The 21,867-nt window shown below is 34.0% G+C and overlaps 1 protein-coding gene across 14 annotated transcripts in view; it reads right to left on the bottom strand.

Moving 5' to 3' along the window:
* LOC103573507 (ephrin type-A receptor 4-A) overlaps positions 1-17,692 on the bottom strand; it is a 73,907-nt gene extending 56,215 nt beyond the window's left edge. For all 14 annotated transcript variants that reach the window (XM_014439698.2, XM_053742865.1, XM_008552634.2 and 11 more), the window contains exon 1: positions 16,995-17,692. The gene's annotated coding sequence lies outside the window, so the exon portion shown is untranslated. The remainder of the gene's footprint in view (positions 1-16,994) is intronic.
* Positions 17,693-21,867: the final 4,175 nt, after the last annotated feature.

Below are 21,867 nucleotides of genomic sequence, written 5' to 3'. Positions count from 1 at the left end.
TAAGTATATATATAGCTCCTTAATCTTTCTCCCCCTGTATGAGTACCAAGCGTAAAAACAAACTCTAGGAAATTGGGATTTAGAGCCTGTGCAAGCTCGTCCCACTGATTTATTACGCTCGCTTTTTTAAATTACTCAAATTTTATCTACCACCATTTGTGTGATTATTATTTTTTTAATTACTTTTATTTAAAATTGTTTGACCTTAGAGAGCAGCCCTCTTTTGTTAAATAATATTTACTCAAGTTATAAAATTTAAACATACATATTATTTTTAATCCAACAACTAATTGGGCAACGCCTCTGAATGCTTTTGGCAAATACGTTTACCCGAGTGGCGGTTAATCCAAATGCCAGTGTGCAAATTGTAACAATGTGCTTGTTTATTCGCACGCCAAAACGACAATGGACGACACAATGTTTGGACAATTCTCGGGGAAATCCCGTCATAAATCCGTAACGTCCGGTCTTCCGTTACATTCTAACTCTATATACTCATTTTAGCTTCCTATTCACTCATACGGCGCACACACATATAAATACATATATATCTATATGTGAATGTTGGTGTATGTGTGTCAACATATCTCGCAATTGATGATATAGAATGAGAGAGAATACGGTGGATTAATCCCCAAGAATGTTTTCACGTGACTTTCCCGCGGTGTGTGTTTAATCGCCATTAAATCGTGTACTGCAGACCTTTTTGCCCCTTTTATATTTCCAACCTCGCTTACAGTTCACATTTATATACATTTATATACATTCAAATCTACACACATACACATCGAAACATGTTACATCGTGAAACTTTATACCCGTTAACAGCGATGAAAATAGAACGATGTTTGATGGCTGAAAAACAAAATAATAAAATAACGCACACACCAGCCCAACGAAAAAAATAAATAAAATAAAAAATAAAACATTTTTCGTGTTTATTCATCGCGCCTGAAATTGCACTGCGAAAAAGGTTAAAGGAACTAAAACATTTAACACACGCGCGTAAAAAATATAAAATAAAAAAAAAAAAATAAAAATACTTTTTAAAACCCATTAAGATAATAAAGAAAAAGGAAGGATTAAAAAATAAGAAATTAACTATCAATTTAATATACATTTTATGTAATTTTATTTAATTTTATCTAATTTACAATTTCATCAGCGAGAACTTTGCGACACGTTTTTTTAATATATATATATATATAGTTGTATACATGTATATAATGGTATTCGCGACATATTTTTCGTCAAAGAGTAGAAAGTCTTTTAATGATTCAATCATCTTGAGAGAAATGAATGCGACTTGACGTGCTGTAATTGAGCATGAAAAGCGTGTCCTTCGTGACCATACGGGCGTTTGCTCAAGAGCGAAAGAGAAGAGATAATATTGTACAGATAAAAGCTTGAGATAGAGATAGAGAAGGAATGAGAGGAGTGAATTTTAAGACAACCGATACACATAACATTAAACACAGTGGTCTTTTAGTAGTTTCAATCTCAGCTTCTATCTCTTCCTCTACTTCAAGCTGTACCTCAACTCAGTATCTGCTGATTCTGCTGCTCTCTTTCAAATTCACTCGGTTATTTACACACATTGTACATTAATCTGGCTTACTACACTATATATATAGCCATAAGATCATGGGGCGTAAAGCCAATCAACCGGTCGCCGGTTGTTTGACCGTGGCTGCTCTCGCATTAGTATGCGATGCTCATTGCCAGCCGGCTTGATTGGCTTACATTTTTCCCACCGTCGGTTGCCCACCCGACGCGTTGTCGTATCGTCTATACACTCTTTCATCTCTTTTCTACTCAACATTAACTCAGGGCTCACTGGGCACCACCGGCCCAGCAAATAAATTAACAAATCAATAGGAATAATAATAACAGAGTCGAAATATATAAATAAATAAAGTGTAAAGAAATGAACAAAGATACGGGAGACACGCGAACGGTAGATATGGTCATGTTACCTTTTTTAATTTTTGTTACTAGTTGTTTTATATTTTAAAAAGTTTTTTAATCCACGAGTTGGCGTTAATACCGTTGGTAATCAGGAGAATGAGAGAGAAAGAGAAGTTGATACTTGAACGTGCTTGCGAATTCCGCTGATGACCCGACGCGAAATGTAGTCATTAATTCATGGAATAAAAACGTAAAAGAGACTTGAGAATGAAGAGAAAGAGAGAGAGAGGGCGAGAGCACAAGAGTCGGTTTTAGGTGAGAAAGAGAAGCCTGCGCCAAAAGAATCGAGTTTTATAAAAAAAAATTAACAAAAAAATTGTTTGACTCTGACTAATGAGCGTCCTCCTTCTCCTTTATCTTTTCCCTTTTTTTTATGTTCCTACGTTAAAAAAACGTCGAGTGAGTAAAAAACGTAGATTCACGCGTGCCAGAATGAGTGTCTAGATGAAATTTAAATAAATAATAATAATTATGTATCGTTATTTAAATAATAATTATAAAAAAAGCTAAAATAATGTTGATGGATATAATTGCAAAAGATGCTCGTGCGCCAGCTCTATAAGTATGGATTTTGGTTTTGGTGTACGACACGTTTAGTAGCTTTAAATATCCAGAGGCACTTAGTGCTATCTACAAAGGCTAATGTAGCCGCTCGCTGATATAAAGGTGAGTCGCGTCAAAAGTAACCGTTTGCTTTGCCACATGTCCTATACTCCTTTTTGCTCTCTTCATACAGATACAGACATACAGACATATATATATATACATACATAAGTATATATCTACCACACTTGATAGTATATAAATATATATGTGATACAACACACACCCACTATTGCCCATGATCGACTAACACGTCCGGTCTTTCTCTCGTGACTTCTCAATCTTATTAAATGTGCTCCTGGTTTAGCTTCCTCCACGCCGGCAATCGATAAACCCACAAAAAATTTAAATTATTAAAACATAAAAATAGCACGAATTATAATACATAAATAATATAAACGCCTTAAGACTTTAAATATACATTTTTATAATAAACATGTACAAGTATTACAATAATACTTTTACAACTAAGTTACTAGATTTAAAACAAAGTTTTGAGATCCGAGTACTCTGTACTCTGAGCCTTTCACAGTAGCTTTCATTCCGAACTTGAATAGTTCCATGAACTATGAAAACGATTTCCGTTGTTCTACAAAATTTACTCAAGTGTATTTACATAGTTCTTCTGTTCTCGACACATAAACAAAATTCAATGGATGATTGCTTTATTCAATAAAAAACCAATTATGCAACTATTCAATTTACAAACTAAGAAAATAGTGTATTATGCGTCGAGGGTAGAATATTCCAACCCACGTGCGAAATTGTCTAATCGAGCTTAATGTATACGATTTTTAATCAGGTCCACACCTGAAAGTTTGAATTTTTGTCTGTTTATAGGAAGAATAACGCATGCGCAGTTTTTGACATCCATTTTCTCATGAAAAAAATGAACGACTTTCTTTCTTCTAAACGGGCGAGAATTTGAACTTTCAGTGCATTTATGGTGAAAAATGAATTACCTCGCTCATATTATCTATATTTTACTATTACACAGCTTTATACACTGATATAATTTGTCAACGACAATTGAAGCTCCGAAGAAAACTCAAAGTTTATGTTGGTTATATTTTTAGAATATCGAATTATGAGCATGCAAAGTCATATTATACTGCTCTACGACGAACTCTGTAATTCAGGCGGGAATCTTTCCTTTGTTATTTAGGTTATAAAACATTAAATTTGAATCAGACTATTTGCCACAGCAGTAGGAAGTATTAGAAGTGGCCTAAAACTTATATTTCATAAATATTATCAACCAATCAACCACACACTTTTCTACAATAATAATACGGTGCGTAATGTAATCGTAATTTGAAATTAAAGTAGATCTGGAAAATCGTTCCGTATTAAATCTGAATCGGCAGGTCTATCCCACGGGGGTTTTTTACAATCAGCTCTCTTCCGACAGCGATGACGATCACTCGTACAATTACAAGGTTTACAGTATTCGTTATTAACTCTATCATTCATTTGTATTATTGATGTTGTGCTTCAAATAAGAGCATTGGCCGATTTAATAAAGCTAATCAAAATTATATACACTTAAACCTTCATTACTGATAATACTCAGCTTCAATAATCCCGATTCTGATGTAATTATCTTCATTAAGACACGGAATGTGCGCAGACTTTAAATAGACCGTAGATTTATAAATACGCATGTTTGTGTACTGTCAAAGTCTTATTTCTAGAGCTTTGAGTATTTTTATATTTTTGTTTGGGGAACATGATAAATTTGGCAGATGATAAATAACAAGAAAAGTACGGGAATTAATAATAAAAGAAGTAAATAAAAAGTGAAGCTCGGCTTATTTTGTTTTCTGAAACTAGTTGAGAGAAATGCTTGAATCAAGTTGACAGCGGACCAGATAGAGATGTATATATATGAAATGAGGGAGATAGATAGTACTGACAGAGTCCACTTTTAATTCTCAAGCCCTTTTCCCTCTTCCATGGGTTGATTGTCATCAACGTGGATGCTTGTATCTGTCAAACATCCTACTTCACTCTGTCGCTCTTCTTTGTCTTTTCTCTCTATACTGTCTCTGATTTTTTATTATTTTTTTTTTTCTCTTCTTACACTTTTTTTTATTTTGCTTTTCGACCTTAGAACCCTTGACGATGAAATAGGTCGAGTCAAAACTTACATAATATGCAAGTTTCAAAAAAAAAAAAAATATTATATATACTAATTAAAATATAAAAAGAGGATTAACTTTTAACAAGTTCATGTCATCAGCTTTTCGATCAACTCATCCGGTCAATTATCCCAGAGGTTAATTTGTGATTATAAAGTCTATTTAATGTATATATATATGCATAATATTTAAATATACAATTATCAATTTATATGGAGATTTAGTCTTTCACAAAAGGCCGTCAGCCCTTTTTTGGAAAAAAATATGATTAGGGTTGATGTATACATTTCAAAAGTAAAAGGCTGCTGCAGATTATCCGAGGCACGAGGGCAAATAAAATTTTTATTGAATAAATAAATAACATTTTTCATGAAAATCCGGATAATTTTAATTCAAATGTCATCGTTTACCGGCTCAACAATTCAAAAAAACATAAATTCAGTGAAGTAAAAAATTTAAAAATAGAATTAGTGAGTCATTTCTAGGGGGCGCGAAGCGACAAATTTTAAAGAAAATTTTCATCTCAATATGACAAACGATGAGATTTGCTACTATATCCGTCGACAAATTCCGTGATGCTGAGTTCCAGGTGTGAGATCATTGACAAAAGGCCGAGGTAGTATAGTACTGTAGAATAAAAAAAAAAAAAGCGACCTTTAAAAGTCTGTGTGGATAAGCACCGAGAGAAACATCCGGAGACAGTTTCAATAGCACGTCAACAATACACGGCTTTCAATTTTCTCCTTTTACTATACCAACTACTACATACGTTATACATACACACATACTGTCTTCTCCCTCTTTCATTTACTCATCACATACCCTCCTCTCTTTAGTAAGCATCACACTAAAATTTAGTTATGTCCACAAAATCAAATTTACTACCATAAAATTATACTCGTCAAGCTAACACCTACTGTGTACCCACAGAAAATACATATCAGACTTATTTCTACCAACATTCACTTATACATATCTATATATATATATGTATTTATTTGGTTAAATCAATTGGTAAAATACGTTGAGAGTGTTTGTTTGACGACAACGAGTATGAGCTGTACCAAGGCTGCCTGTTGAAGCATGACAGTTGTATTTACCTCTCAATGAGTTTACCCTATCGCTCCCTTTGACCATTTAATTCGTGACTTTCGCCAAACATACACCATTTCATCACCCAGCTACACACACATTTATTTATCAGTTTATATACATACATATATATATAAATGACCGAATAATGTTTACATACGTTTCTAATAATTGAACAGCATACTGCGCGTGGGACATAATGTATTCGGGAGTTCTCATGTGAATTATAATTGAAATAACAGAGACGAAAAAAATAATATGTACATAGGCAGGTAACAGCAGCAGCAGCAGCGCACAATAATGCTATTGACAAAAAGGAAGATATTTATAAAAATTCCTGAAATTCGCAAGTCCGAATTCCAAATTTAACAAACTAAGAATGTTCACACGAAAGGTCGTAAGGAACCAGCGAGTATACAGCTGCTGTTCTTGGTTATTCTTCTTCATGATGTCAAATATTTATATTGGTATATATCAATGAAAGGTAGTAAAGTAAAGCTGTGTATAGTGATGGTGCTGATGCTGCTGCTGCTGTAAACGCTGATGGGAAAAAAGAAGCCGACAATTTTGTACAAGCGATAATATAAAAACGCAGAAGCATGGGATGAACCTTTGGGACGTTTTTTTTACACTCCTCCCTTTTTACTTGCTTCTGCCTGGTTCTTTTTTCTTCGTTTTATTATTTCTTATTGGACGTTTTCTTATAAAGGTATATATATATATATGAGCTTGTGTGTACATCGTACCTCGATCGTCTCATCGGCGTACACTATTCTACCTCTTCAGAGGCACTCTTCCGCGCCTTACGAATATCCTGAGTAAACAGAGTCGGGACGAGACCGAGACCTACTCGTATATATACATTGCTCTTTGAGGCTCGATTAACGAGCGTGTGCCAACAGGATCAGGAATTTATTTTTTCCAACGTATATTTTTCGGTAAACATAGCAAATGATTCGTGTTGGAATATTAAATTTGTTTAGTGTATTTATACAGATATAATACATGTATATTGTATGGGATGTATATAAATGTAGGTATTATAAACAAGTATTCAAAGAATTCAATATAATGGCAACGGAAGTATGCAGAGAAAATGAATGTCTTTTAACGTTAAATAAAATTTTAAAAATCATGAAAGACTACATCACACGCTAAAGCAGGTGGTACGGAGATTAACCTCGACCTGAATCTTGGTAGATTCCACTCCTGAGATAACGCGTGCGGTGTGTCTGAGAGGCAGAAAGGTAGAAATCTCACGGAACCAGCAGAAGAACCAGACTCCAGCAGAAGTAGAAGCTACAGCAGCAGCAACAGCAGTTACTGCAGGATCACCACCAGAGTATACAGAGAAAAGCGGCTTAACGAAGGTAAGTAAGAAAGAGAAGTGAGACAACGGAGGTCCAGTTCTAACGGTACGTTTTTCGCGGGGCACAAGAGTCTGTATATATATATATATATATTCTCAACTAACACCAATATCAGAGCAGAAGTCAGCAGTGGAGGTACACAAGAACACACAGCAAAAGTACCAAGAGTGTAACCAACAGCATAACAGCATCAGAGCATTTGCTCGTGCACAGATGCGAGAAACGAATGACCGTTAACCAAAGAAAACGAGATTCCTTGAGGCTGTGTAACGAAACGAACCAACCAACCAACCAACCAACGAATGGAAAAGAGTTGAGTTAAAGAGAGTAAGTATACCAATGTATAGCAGTATAACTTTGTGTACGAGATGAGAAGCCAGTAGGAAGCAAAGTAGAGAAATAACGAGAGCGTATCGAAGAAGCCAAGTCTCTCGAAAACTTTGCTCGATACCATACCTAGTCTCGTTCCTTTGATCGGCTACAAAAAATGTCCCTTTGTCTCGAGCCACAATGTCGACGGTCTGGGATGCGCTTGCTCTTTCTCTCAAGTAACCAACCAGCCAACCAACCAACCAACCAGCCAGTCAAGAATATAAGACCTAAACCCATCCAGTTCATGGCGGTAGGGCTGCCGCGTGAGTTACGGCGCTTTTCAAATTAAATTGACGGCCGTGTACTCTCTTCGTCAAAAGCCACTTTATTCAATGCTAGTCATTTGGGTTTTCACTTGAACGGATTTAGGATCTCGATCTGTCTAATCTAATCTACGACTTTGTTATTATTCATCTACATCCATTAGGTACTGAGTTACAATTCTACCCGTATAATAGTCGACAATAATAACAATAGTTAAATTTAATACCTAACGGTTTACTTTACACGCTAATGAGCTAACAATTACCGACAAAACCACTTTGAAACCTCTAATTGTAAGTATGAGAATGGTTATATTGATAAAAGTTTTAATGGTTTATTGTAATGAATTAATAATGCACAGCGATTGGCACGTGTCCTCAAGGACTTTTCACTGACAATTCTCGACGAGCCACGTGCATTATTGCCCTTACATACTTTATTCTTAAAAAAGATAAAAAAGAAAAAAAAAACATCACGAACCGGCACAGAAGCCCTCCAAAAAAACGAAAAGGGAAATGCATTATCGAACCCGCGAGCCAGTCAAGAGCTCACGTCACCGTATCCAGAAAGCGGAGAAGGGTAATGAGTGCAGGTGTGCGTACAGCACACAAGCATTCTCTTCTCCGGGGGCACAAGACTGTGCGATGGGGCCTCATCTCCCCCTTTTTCCCCAGCCCCAGCTACCTCTCTCTCTACTTAAAAGTATAGAAGAAGTAAAAGATCAAGCAGGAGCAGCAGCAGAAAACCAAGACCAAGACTAAGAACAAGACCAAGAAGAAGAAGAAGACAATGGTCCCAAAACCGGAAAGAGGTACGCCCACTTCCCAAAAAAATTGGCCCTCTCGAATGAAAGCGGCATCAGGGCGACGGGGAACCAGCAGAATAAGAGAACCAGGAGGAGGAATAAAAAAGTAAAAAAAAAAAAAAAGTATTAATAAAAAAATAAGAGAACACATGAGCAGCCGGCGGAGCTGGTAATTCCGCACGATGTCGCCAGTGTGTTTTTGGGGGGTAGCCATTGGCCAGATTCCCATGAAACTCGATGAGGGAATATAAGGCCCTACTCTCCTACTACTACAGCTACAACTACTATATAATATACTCGATCTCCTGTTCAACTCAGTGTACTATCAAAAGCAAATGCAAAGGCGATTCTCCCTTTCACGGATGTAAAAATAGAGCAGAGTCTAATTGGTACGAGGGTGCACTCATCCCCCATCATCAGTCTCTGTTGTTAGCTTTAAGGGCTAATTATTCTTGAACCCACATAAAGCAACTAATATACATGTACACATATATATGCTGATTCGTTCACACAGAAATAGCAGCTTATACTTTTTAATCCAAGTTTGTGCCGGAACGAGTTAATTAAATTAGCTGTTCTTGAGATAAGGCCTCCTTTGAAGAAGACGATACAGTCCGGTTAGCTGCTTAGTGGATAAGAAATGAATTCAAGATTGATACGTATGTTCAAATAAATTTAAACTTACTGGTTATATACAGTATACACATAAGATTGACGAGATGCCGAGGGCGTGTCACGATAAGACTCTGAAACGAGTCTGTTACCAACCTCGTGTGGTTGTAGTCGAGTCTAGACTCGCACTTCTAGATGTTTATATACATATAAATATATAAATATACATAGAATACATGGAATACACCGACTAGCTATAACATTTAGTAGCTAAAGTCCGATGTTAAGGATTCACCGTTGGAATAGACGGTGCGATAGCGTGACGTTTATAATTCTGGGGTCTCGGGTCATGTATAGACCAATCGAGTAGGCACGCCAGCCTACTATACTCGTTATTCGGCATGATACACACGTGCCCAAATGCATTACCTAGATCAGTAGTGACACGTGCTATCGATACTCGACCGATCTTAATCATTAAACTTCCAACTACGGATTCTAACAAAGCCCCTTTTTTCCCAGCATCTTCTTCCATCACTACAGTCATCATCATCATCATCATCATCATCATCATCAACCATAGAATCAGCATCAGGATCGTCAATCGTCATCTATATGACTATTCCAAAACGAGCAAAGGATAAAAAGTTTTGTTGGTTCTTTATCGTTGATCTCGTCAATTTTAATGAGCCATCAAATGCTAATAAGCTGGATATATCTGGGCGTAGAATGAATATTTCGTTGTCACTGGTAACGACATTTTAATTGGATAAAACTTGTGAAAAGTATTCATACTTGGATATGTATATGTCTTTGGATAAACTTTAATATACATATAGCTGGATAGAGTGTGTATATATTCCGCTATATAAATATATTTTTTTATCAAGCAACATCTCACAATAAGTGTCACACGAGCTTGTAACAGCGAGTCGAAATACGACCTTGGAGACTGAGTAATGATACATAAATAAAAACCGCGTACATACGTAAATATCTATCCTCTATTCTGGCTCTACGTTATACTATTATATGTTTGTCTTCACCAGCGGGCTTTAGTATACTATGTATGTATGTATTATAAAATAAAATATACATATAGAGACAGAAGGTAATATAGCGTGTTGGGGGCCATATTCTGATGTACATGTGATGCGTGGATATAAGGAAGACGACGTAGGTAACCCTAGATCCTAGATGAGCACACGAGATATAAAATAAGTCCCCACTAAGTTTCATTCTTCTCTATACTCTAGTCTTTGTCTTTTTTCATTATTATTATTTTTTTTCGTAGGCAAGGAAGTCGGCACGTTGGAAACGTAAAACCAGATTCGAATCTCCAGCTAACATGCATGATGTGTCTCCAAATGAAAGGATAAAAAAAAGTTACAAATTGGCTGGGTTACTTCTTTTTTTCTAAATTAAATATGATGAGTTAAAAATGGAAAAGTTTAATGAAAAAAAAAAAAAAAAAAAATATATATATATATATATATAAACGAATTTTTACTTCCTATATATGTCTAATTTAGCTCAATTTATATTTAAGGGAAAGATCTTGAGAGCATCAATTATAGTCGCTGAAATACGAAATGTCTTACAAATTGAGATTAATGAAAGTCTCACGGTGGATATGTATGAGAATGAAGAAAAAAAAATTAACGAAGACACGTGATGGTGTTGAGTGTGTATTAAATGTATACGCGTGTAGTTGAGAATAGAAAAAAGTAAGAAAAAAATTTAAAGAATAGATCGAACAATAGCTCTCGTTAATCATCGCGATGGAACGACGAAACACGCCGAAAAATGTCGAGGAAAGCTTCACTTCTAGAACATCATGTAGTGTTAGCTTGATAGTAAAACTGTGGAAGAAAAGAAATAGAAAAAATAATAATAATAAAAAAGCGACTTTGTATTTTTTTAGTTTTTTTATAACTCAGAAACAGGAAGAGTCTCCTTTGTAGCATTTCGTGATAGCTATGTTTACCTGAACTACTTTTATCCAAGCGCTTTACGAGTTGAGAGCAAAGCGAGAGCAACTTTTGTCGAATATTTATAAAAATAGTTACCGTTTTAACATTTCATTTTAATAAACTTTCTTTATGAACTTAATGATGTACGATAATTTATATCGTGAGAAAAATGAAGAGTTCATTAGCGTACGATCGATCAAAGTTAAGAATAAAAAGTATAAAATAACTACGAAACTTTTATTTGCTTTAATAAAACATTAGTTTTATCACTAATATATTTATTTATTCAAATGGAACTTTGTATAAATATTTTTTAACCGAGATAGAGCTAATATTTATATACAAATATAGTATACGCAAATAATTGAAAAATTTTAGGTGACGAAGGGTAGATTTGCCCGAAATTACGCCTAATGTAGAATTTTAGTGAAAAAAGCCGAAATACGCCGATAGTCCAGCCAACTTCGAAATAAGAGACATTTCTCGAAAATTGGTGCAAATTCGGTTGAAGGTCTATGATCTATCCACAATCATCCCCCAGAATAAAGAAGTCATCACCCTGGGGGTTAATAAGAAAAAAAAATGAAAACTCCCCTAAAAACAGATTTTCCACAAATATTTCATAGAACAACAAAAAACCAAACAAAAGCTGTAAAGAATAAAAAATAACATGTAATAAATTTTTGAAATTTCGAAGCGTAAATATACTGAATTTCTAAAAGGCTATGTCGCTGAAAACAATATTATTTTTTCGGTCTTAGTCCTTTTTTTTTCTAAATAAAATTGTAGAACTGTGAAAAATTCCATGTTTTCGGCCTGATGTTTACTACCTGGGCCCTTTTTCGGCTGAGAAAAATTTTTCATCTGGGACTTGAGTACTTTTAGTATAAATATTCTGTGTGAAAAATACCGTTGAATTCTCAGAGTGATATAAATCTTTTTTGGCTGAGATAAAGTAAATATTTATAAACAAAAATATTGGGTTTACAGATGGTAATACTGAAACAACCTCAATCATAATGTATAAAAGCTAGTAATAGTAATAATAATAATAATAACAAAAATATGTATAGAGGTTGTTATCGATCAGAGTGTACTATCGCTTTGTAACACTTTCCTATTGCAATTATATGTATATACATATGATATTGGAGTATAAAACACAGAACAAAACTCAGAACTCACAAGTGAGTATAAACGAAGGTTCTGTTCAATGTAATGTAATGCTACAAACGGAAATGTTGGCATAAATATAACACACATACGTATATATAAAATACATACATATTGTATTACAGCTCGGCGTAATTCCCATAATGATAATTAATCGGTTGAAATCCCAAGCTAAAGCGCACTCTGTAGAGACCAGAATGCCCAATAGAGACGAGACTTTCTGCTTTATATTTATATATATATATATTTATGAAGATAAAAAAAGACAAAGAGAGAGAGAGAGAGAGATGATTGGCTGAACAAATTTCTTTACCGATTATATATTTCCTTAGGCTTATTAATTGTTATTATTGTAGCGAAACCGATGGTTAAGATTATAATGGCGACCTCCATGAAGAATTATAGCGAAATAACTCAAGAGAAATGGCCTCGTGAATTTTTCAAAGCGTCTAAGGAGATTTAAGTGGAATTTTCATGGCAAAAAATACGGTTAAGTAAAGCAAAGTTCCACGATGCAAAAACAAAAAGGAGCAAAAAATAAATGAATAAATAAAAAAAAAAAAACAAAAAAGGGGTTTGTTTTAAAATGAGGAAAAAAAATATTTTACAAGATAACGGACGTGAAAATGGCATGTGTAACGAGAGGGAAAGTTTGTTGGCTGAAAGCCGAGACAAACGAAATTCCAAAGCGCATTTTCCTGGGCCATATGTGATCGTGATAATTATGATGATGATGATGGGCAAGTATCGTACAAGCATTCACCTGTCGCGTCTTATTATTATTTTTTTATTTTTCTTCTTACATTTTCGTCTCGTTTACTTTTTCGTCTGTTGCTGCTGCTTCTTGACCAGAAAAAATAATAAAAAAACGACAGTATAGAGAATGACAAGCATAAAAAAAGTACCTGCGGGCATGTTCTTATTTTTTTTTTCTTTTTTTTAACAAAGAAAACAATTAACAGACAAAAGTAACGGAGATCTCGGATAAGTTGATCGGTTGGATAAAGAAAGGAAGTCTTGAAGAAATATTTTTTTTTATTTTTTGATTAAGAGGACACAGCGTTCAAACTTTTTATTATAATTCACTTTTTTTTTCCTCTCATTTTTCTTTTATTATTTGTTCTTGCGTATAACGGGTTTACTGAATTTTTATAAATTGGAAACGGTTATTGGATGGAAATTTTTTTTATTTCTTCAATTTACTCTAAAGTAATGAAAATATACCCCGTAATGAAAATAAACAAAAATAATAAAGAAAAACATAAATGAATTTTTAAATTTAAAATACAAAAATCTAAATAACTTTTTTAAATATTATTTATGCATCTTTCCGCTACACCGACACCACCCCAAATAAAAAAATATAAATAAAAACGTGACAATTTTACTAAGCAATATTTTAAACATCTTTATACCTTTTTACCATACGATAATATTTATATTTTACATATAAAACATTAAAAACCCAGGAAACGTGACGTGAAAAAGGGATCAACGTACTATATTATGCGAGCAGCAGTAATAGAACCGACAGAAACCAACAGCCTACTAGTTGTGTAGCAAAACAGACAATATAAAACCGACTAGATACTTTTGTCCAGGTAGCCACGTATCCATATACATATACATATATATTAATGTATAGCTTTGGAAGTAGACATGTGAGGGGTTCTATCCCTAGTTGGTAACACCCATGATCGGATAGGGCAGTCGTAAAACTTGCCACCCTGGTACCTGGCACGGAAGACTGTCAACCACGATAACAATCGGCTACCGACGCAACGACTGTCAACTAACCCTCTGTATTTTTCCTCACTCTGTACTGGATAGGATATTTATACACGTCCGAGTTATTAATCACTCCCTCTTTTGCTCCATGCATACACACATATAAACATACGACTATGAACATACGGTAACTTTCTATTTAATCTTTGCAGAGGTTTGACTGACCTGTATGACTAATTCGTGGGCATGTCAAACTGTCAACAGATTTTTGTGGTATGGAGAAAGGAAAAAATATTTTAAGTATCAAAGGACTTGGAAAGGCCATACCGTGACCGAGACCGCATGCAGGACCAAGGACACTTCTTGTACTTGAAAAACATGTCGAGGATCCAAATGACACCTAATATCCCCTATCCCAATAATAATAAACATTAAATCAGTGTTAAAGTCTCGGTGGTCGTCATCGTCGACGTTGCTCGGTACGCCGCGCAAACACGTTCAAATATTTTCCGCGAGCAAACAAACGTCCTTTCTCTCACCTTCTACCGCTTCTCAACAGTTACAAACTGTATACCCACACATTACCTTACAGACTGTCATTTAACGTGTGTGAAGAAAAAAGAATAAGTAAAAAGCGTTTTAAAACCCAAGTAAAGCGATAAAGACGGGAAAAAAAAAAATTCGGTTAAGAGAAAGGGAGTAAGAGAGAAAATAGACACGCGTGCGTGCACATTTCTCAGCCTCACGCGAACGCGTGCGATTCTTTCTAATTATTTCATTCCACTCAATCATTTGTTTTATTTATTTAATTTTTTTTTAATTAACTCGAAAATTCAAACTACTACACTGCTGCTGTAATAAATCTCAATGAATTTATCAGCTCGGAATTTAAATAGTCTACAAAATTACTCTTGGCAGAACTATGCGAGAGTATTTTTGAATAATTAAAAACAAACTTGCAAAAAAAAAGGTACTATTCCGGATGTCTTCGAGACATATCAAACAACCTTACAACGTTTCTCCATTCTATTTGTGCAATTACAAAATCACTTTGGGAGTTCATAAGATCCGGCACGGCGTTTCTCGTCTCTATTCAAATTAGTTTACTTCTCTACTCCATCAGCATGTGGTTGATGGACGTAAACTGAGAATTTAAAGAGTCTTGCCCAAATACAAATACTAAGTACTAAGTATATATCACCACCTAGTAAATTCACTTTTTTTGTTCCTCTACAAGTAATAATAATAATTTATGATTCTTAGCCTTTGGCTATTTACAAGTTCTATTAAATTTACATTTTAAATTTTAAATGTACATTTAACCGCAGTTATGACCTCACAAATTTACAGCTCCAGAATAATACTTTTCAATTTTTTGAATAAGCCGACATCGTGATTCTGGACTGCCAGACTTCACACAATTTTTAAAATTTTTTTCTTTAACAATTTTAGTTGTTTATATTAATTATCCTGCCAAATTGTCCTATTGCTAAATATGAAAAGTCATTTCTGGTTTGTGCTATCAGAGTTTGGAATAAGTTACCAGTTAATTGTACACAACAGCCAACTTTTTTTAAATTCCGTAAATCAAGTTATGAATATTTTTTGAGTAAAAATAATTAATTGCGACATTTTTTAAGATTTCGATTGAACGATAATCGAGACTGAATTCAAGTTTTAAGTTATATAAATAATTTACTACAATATGTTAATTACAACAATTAAGCTCTTGTATTTTGGATTACCACAAGAGCTACGACTTCATGATCAATAAACAATAAATAATAATTCAATTTTTTCAAGTGTCTGCTATTATCAGTACCTCTGATTAAAAAAAAATTGAAGGGTATTAAAAATGATGAAATTGGAATTCTTTTCAATACTTCTGAATACTTTCCAATTCCTTTTCTTATGGAGTTTTAACATTCTAGATCGTTTTCATTTTTTTTTTAAATCTGAGTCTGTTAAGTTATTAGAAAATTAACAATTTTTGGACTTTTTTCAACAGGCATACAGAACGGCTGCGCAATTTCAAAACACAGTAACTGAAAAAAATAAAATTTTTTAAATATGTATTGAATTATAGGCTCTACTAGAACTGAAAATACTAAAAAATCGATTTTGAAAAATTAGTCGTGTTTTGAAATTGGGCAACCGAGAAGCCTTCAATTGAAAAATTATTTGAAATGATCCAAAACAATAAGAATCTATAGATATACATTTAGCATGGATTAAATCATTTTTCTTAATCAGGGGTACCATTTGTAGCCACTACTCCATTTTTCAACATTTAACCCTTAATTTAAATTAATGAAAAAGTATAAAAAGTTTCTCTAGCGTCCGTTACACATTGTGTCCAAAACTGGGGAAAAACGGTACCTCTACCCAAAATTTCTTGTTTGTAATTTGTGGTATTTAAAAAAATTATTAAACGTCGGCTAACCAGTATCATGCTCACATTTTAAATAAATTGATTCTATTTTCATTTATAATTTCACAGGGCAAATATAAACATATATACATATATAAAACATTCATCAAACAACGTCCAATGTGTCGAAGTGTATATAGATCTCCGTTGGAACATGATGGATGATTGAAAACGATATAACTAAAATAATGACAGACTGATGGTTTTATTTTATCTCTCTGGGGCGATTTTAATCATCATCACATATCATAACTTTAATAATAATAATAATAATTGTTATTAATATATATAAGGAGATTGTTATCTATATGAGTAATATTGAATTATAAATTTATATCAGTAAATTAATCGTAATTGTTTCTAAGAAGAGTATCGTCCAATTGAACCTCAACGCCGCTCACTTAATATATTTAAAGTTATATTTAATAATAACCCATAACGCGGGTTATTTTAAATACGTACCTTTTAAATTTAGAGCCAGAAATCCTTTGAACACAACACTGACACTAAATAATATTTATTATTATTATTTATTTAAATAATTTAAACTAAAACACTGGGAAAAAAAACTTGGACTAGAAACTCGTGTTTGTTATTTATCAGTTTTAAAAAAACGCGGGATTTTTAAATAAATATATTTTTTTAAAATTGTTATTAATAATTATAAAATAATTTAAAAATTCCGCCAATCGTTTTCATTCGCCGACGGTGAATAATTTGTCACGGTCGATATAAATGCGCGGAGGACGAAGAGTACAAGCGCCATTTTAACCCCGTGTGCACTTAATAATAATTAAATCACGATAATATATTTAAACACAGCACAGTATATTTTTAAAATATATATGTTTTTAAGTGGCAATATATCAATTTAATATTATTTATATTAAAAGTTTTTAAACGCCGGTGTAGAAGCGTCGTTTTTAAAATAAAGTTGTAACAACAACAAAAAAAGGCGCTTTAAATTTGAATTATAAATTTTAAAAAGTCACTTAGACACTCACGTTCTTTTGCTGTTATTTGTAAATATAAATAAAGTTAAAGTAATTATAAACGATAAATGTTTTTTTTTTTAGGGTAAATTTATAATTATTATTTATATTAAAATATTTGAAACAACGCGTATGCGTTGTCGAGTGAACGGAGGTGGTAGCGTCCGCGCGCCGTAACGAGAGGACACGAACTAAACTGAACTCTCGGGAAGAGAAATACCGAAGCGAGTGTGGAGTAGGAGAGGGGGTATATTGGTAGTAGTGAGGGTGATGGTGATGGTGCTGATGGGTGAGACGGTGCCGGTGATTGTGCTGGTGGTGTGTAGCTGAGTCGCGTGATGTAAGTGAGGACGTCGATGGTGTTGGTGTTGGTGTTGCTGTAAGTGTGGTAGTATGTAGTAGTTTTAGTTGCCCGGCTGGTTTTCATCGTACCGCTATTCGGCTGTTTTACAGAGTAGAGGACACTAGCGCCACCAACGTCTACCGAGGACAGACATAAAGTGCAGTCTGGTACTGGGATCTGGTAGGGCATCCAACGCTTACATCAGTTCCAACTCCAATGTTGTTGCTGATCTTGGGCACTTGGATCTTTGCTGGTTGGTTTGAATCAAACTGTCGGTCTACGGTCAAACGCCAATACAATTCGATCCTATTCAAACAGTAATTGTCTTTGTGATTATTTAGATGAAACTTCAGAGCTACAAGAGCTAAAGAGACTCAGTACTGATGATTGTAACCCAGCTACTGGATCTTATCAGTAAAGTTTATTGGTATTTAATTATAAATATTTTATTGACGACTAGAACAATGACTTGTGTAGCTGAGGAATCCACAGGGTCATTGATTTTTTATAAACCGAGGGTAATCTGCTCATGCGCACGGGAAATAAATTGACATCAGCGTCCTTCGATATATAGAGAATACAGAGAATCGTAAGCGCACTTATTCGTGTAAGATTTTATTAACTTTCAAATTTATTGGAATTGATATAAATTTATACTGTAGATTGAGAAAGTAAATTTGTGAGGAGGAACCAGTAAATTAATAAAATCATCTTGTCTTTTATTATTAACGTAATGTTTGCAGATTATGACCTTTACTTGTTTTTGTCTGTTACATTATTGACTTTTTTTTTTTGCTGTTATTATTATTGCATGTGGCTGGATCGGGTTGATTGGCGGCATAAACGCATATGCCATATCCTTTTGGTTTCCAATCGATCGACCAAGATCGTCCCATTAATCGACCTCGGTGATGGCGCTCTGCTGGCCAATCCTGTTTGTTTTATTGCTGATGGGGATGTACACACTGCACACATTCTGTATATATATATGTATATACACATATATATAAGAGAGAGGAGTAAAGAGGAGAATGAACACTACGCGGGAACTGAGAGAACGATAAAAAAATTGCGAGAATGCCTATAGAGGAGAGTAGATCGAGGGAAGTAAATCAACGCGGTGTTGTAAATATATATATATATATATATATGTATATTATATCTATATCTATATCTATGTATATGTATATGGCGAAATCGTTTTCACGCTTGTGAAATAGACGAACGGATAAAATCCAGCAATTACCCTGTGTAACGAACTACGCGGACCTATTGCAACCTGTGATCCAATCATCGAGACTATGAGCCATGAGCCTAGTACTGCTGCTAGCACTAGTCTACTAGTCTTTCAATCTACTATAGATATAGACACACCGTCTATATTTTAGTGTCTACCTTTAATAGCTCTGGGCATATTGATATACTTTTGTGTAAAGGAAAACAATTATATTCATATTGGAAATGTCTAAAGAAAAAAAAAGGATTTCTTTACGCGACACAAAAACTATACATTTAAAAAACGAAAAAAAAATATTTCAAAAAATTGCACCTGTAGTTTTTTTTATTTTCTACATGTGCATATTTTTAGATTTTTTTTTTTTGTCAATTATTTATTGCGAATAAAAATTAAAAAATTTTTAATTGTCTGCTAACTTCAGGATTATGAAATACTTTGCATTATAAAATTGAAACAAAAATTTTCTACCAGGAGTTTACTAGTCATCTAGCATTTTATGATAAATCATTCATTGTATCTGGAATATCCTTCTTCCGAACCTTAGATGACTTCCTACATTTAGAGAATTTTGTATTGTGTACAGTAACTTTTTCGATTTAGAAACTTGGAATTGAAATGTACTTATCCAATTTAATAGAGTAGAAGTAGCATTTGTGGACAATGCTCCATTTTCGGACATTTAATGCCTTATTTTGAATAATGAAAAAGTATAAAATAAAACTTCTATTTTAATAGTGGGATAAAAGTATCTAAAAAAATTTAAAAAATGAATTGTCATTGCGGCTTTTAAAAATTTTATTTAAATTTTTCAAGTATCCAAAACTGATATGAATTTAATGCAAAAATTTTTCAGACGGCCACAAGATATTTTGATCTGATGCTCGAGTAAAATAATAAATAATCTATGGATGTATGAAGGCTGTACATGTAGATTATTGTTTCATTGGGTTGCGGTTTGATATTATTGATGGAGTTTATTGTTGATATAACTAAGTGGGATCCGATGATTTATACAGGCATCTAAAATCATTTATTTCTTTGTTTGGATGATATCGAGGTTGCTCGATACCGCACCGCTAATAACTGTTTTGAATTCAGACCGATCGGGAATTTATTTCGAGCGTATGACATTTATTGATATTTAATAAACCGATCGGTTTATAAATATAGGATTGGCTGTTAAATATTTTATGCTGTGAATTAAATAAATATTTTTCCCGACGGTGCGCCATGAAGAATTTATTAAAAACAATTTATGAAAATCTACAGCGTATCATTGAATTAAATTGTTATAAATCAAGTTAAACTTGGTATTAGATCATTTTTATTAAACTTCCCGGACATGAAACATGGAGGCTTGATGAAGATCCATCACTTTGAGTCTTATAAATGAACCAGATTGCTTGACTGATCGAACTGTTAAAGAAGTTACCACTAAAAATAACAACAACAATAATAACAATCGGTCACTTGGGTTTTTGACGGCACGAATCGAAAGTTCTCTCGGCACAGCGGACCGGCATTTCCGCTTCACGTCACATTACCGCCCGCATTTACTAAACCCGCCGCATTTTATCCCTCCGTTATTCTTCTGCATCTTGCCAAAATCTCAATACTTTTTTACTTTTTTTTATATATATATTTTGTTAAACTCCCTTCTTCTCGACTTTTTTGCAATTTAAACCGTCTTAATATAATTTTTTTATTATACATTTTGTGTTTTATTTCTCAACTGTCACGCTCGGCAAAATGTAATTCGTCAGCTCGTGTGTCCTAATGGACAAATAATTGGACGAAAAAATAGCATTATAACTCTGAATTAGCCATAATAATTGTCGGCAATAAAAAAATAAAAAAAAAAACACAGGATTAAGCCAAAAAAATAAAGTGAGAAAGAGAGAGAAATAAAAATGTGAACGATGTAGGTTGTAAGCTGGCTGTTTTATAATCGGTCTCTCGCGGCAGGCAGGAACTTGCCGTGAAACAATGGACGGGCTAGCGGTGAAGACAAAAGAGAAGGTTCCCTCGTTTTCTTCCATTCGTAAGCCAAGCAAAAGACCGTCTTATAGAGTTCTCATGCTAACTTGGTTAGCCAGGTTCATTAGCGAAATTAGAAATACAGAGCATAGAGACAACAAACAGAATTAAAACTAACGCAAGTCTAAGTAGTGCAGACTGTTGAGGATGCGGTTGGGTCTAGTGCTAAAATGTTACACTACTTGCCCAGGAAAAATAAAAACCGTCTTGTTGTTTATTTCTCTTCACAAACATCGCCGGCAATTATCAGAGCAGATGTTTCATTGGAGTCACTTAGTGGCAGATGATCTCCAGATCGATATTGCCGATCAATTTACATTGATGACCCCGGAAAAAGGATTTGCGGATCAATAGCCACGTTGAAACTCTTGTACGCTGTATTATCCATAACGCGGGTTTAAATATAAGTGCATTTGTTGCCAATTCAAGTTTATTATATGGAGCTAAAGGATCTTTATGACCCTTTATCAACGGCTATATTTGGATAATGTGCAGTCGAAAAGCTTCGCTTTATCAATGTTCAACACATCTATACATATATATGGACGGTTAAATATCTATCAGGTTTTAGTGTTCCTAATGACGTGGAACATTTCATGATACTGATTAAAGTGGACACTCGGATGTTTGTAAACGAGCTAATGCCTATATATATTCAATACAGATCTGTATCGCGGACATCCACTACTGCAGTACCGCCAGCAGCATACATATGTATGCAGAGTA

The sequence above is a fragment of the Microplitis demolitor genome, chromosome 2, assembly GCF_026212275.2.
Source record: "Microplitis demolitor isolate Queensland-Clemson2020A chromosome 2, iyMicDemo2.1a, whole genome shotgun sequence".
In the NCBI taxonomy this organism is placed as follows: domain Eukaryota; kingdom Metazoa; phylum Arthropoda; class Insecta; order Hymenoptera; family Braconidae; genus Microplitis; species Microplitis demolitor.
Note: the sequence above shows the minus strand (reverse complement) of the source record. Positions and strands in the feature narration are given on the sequence as shown.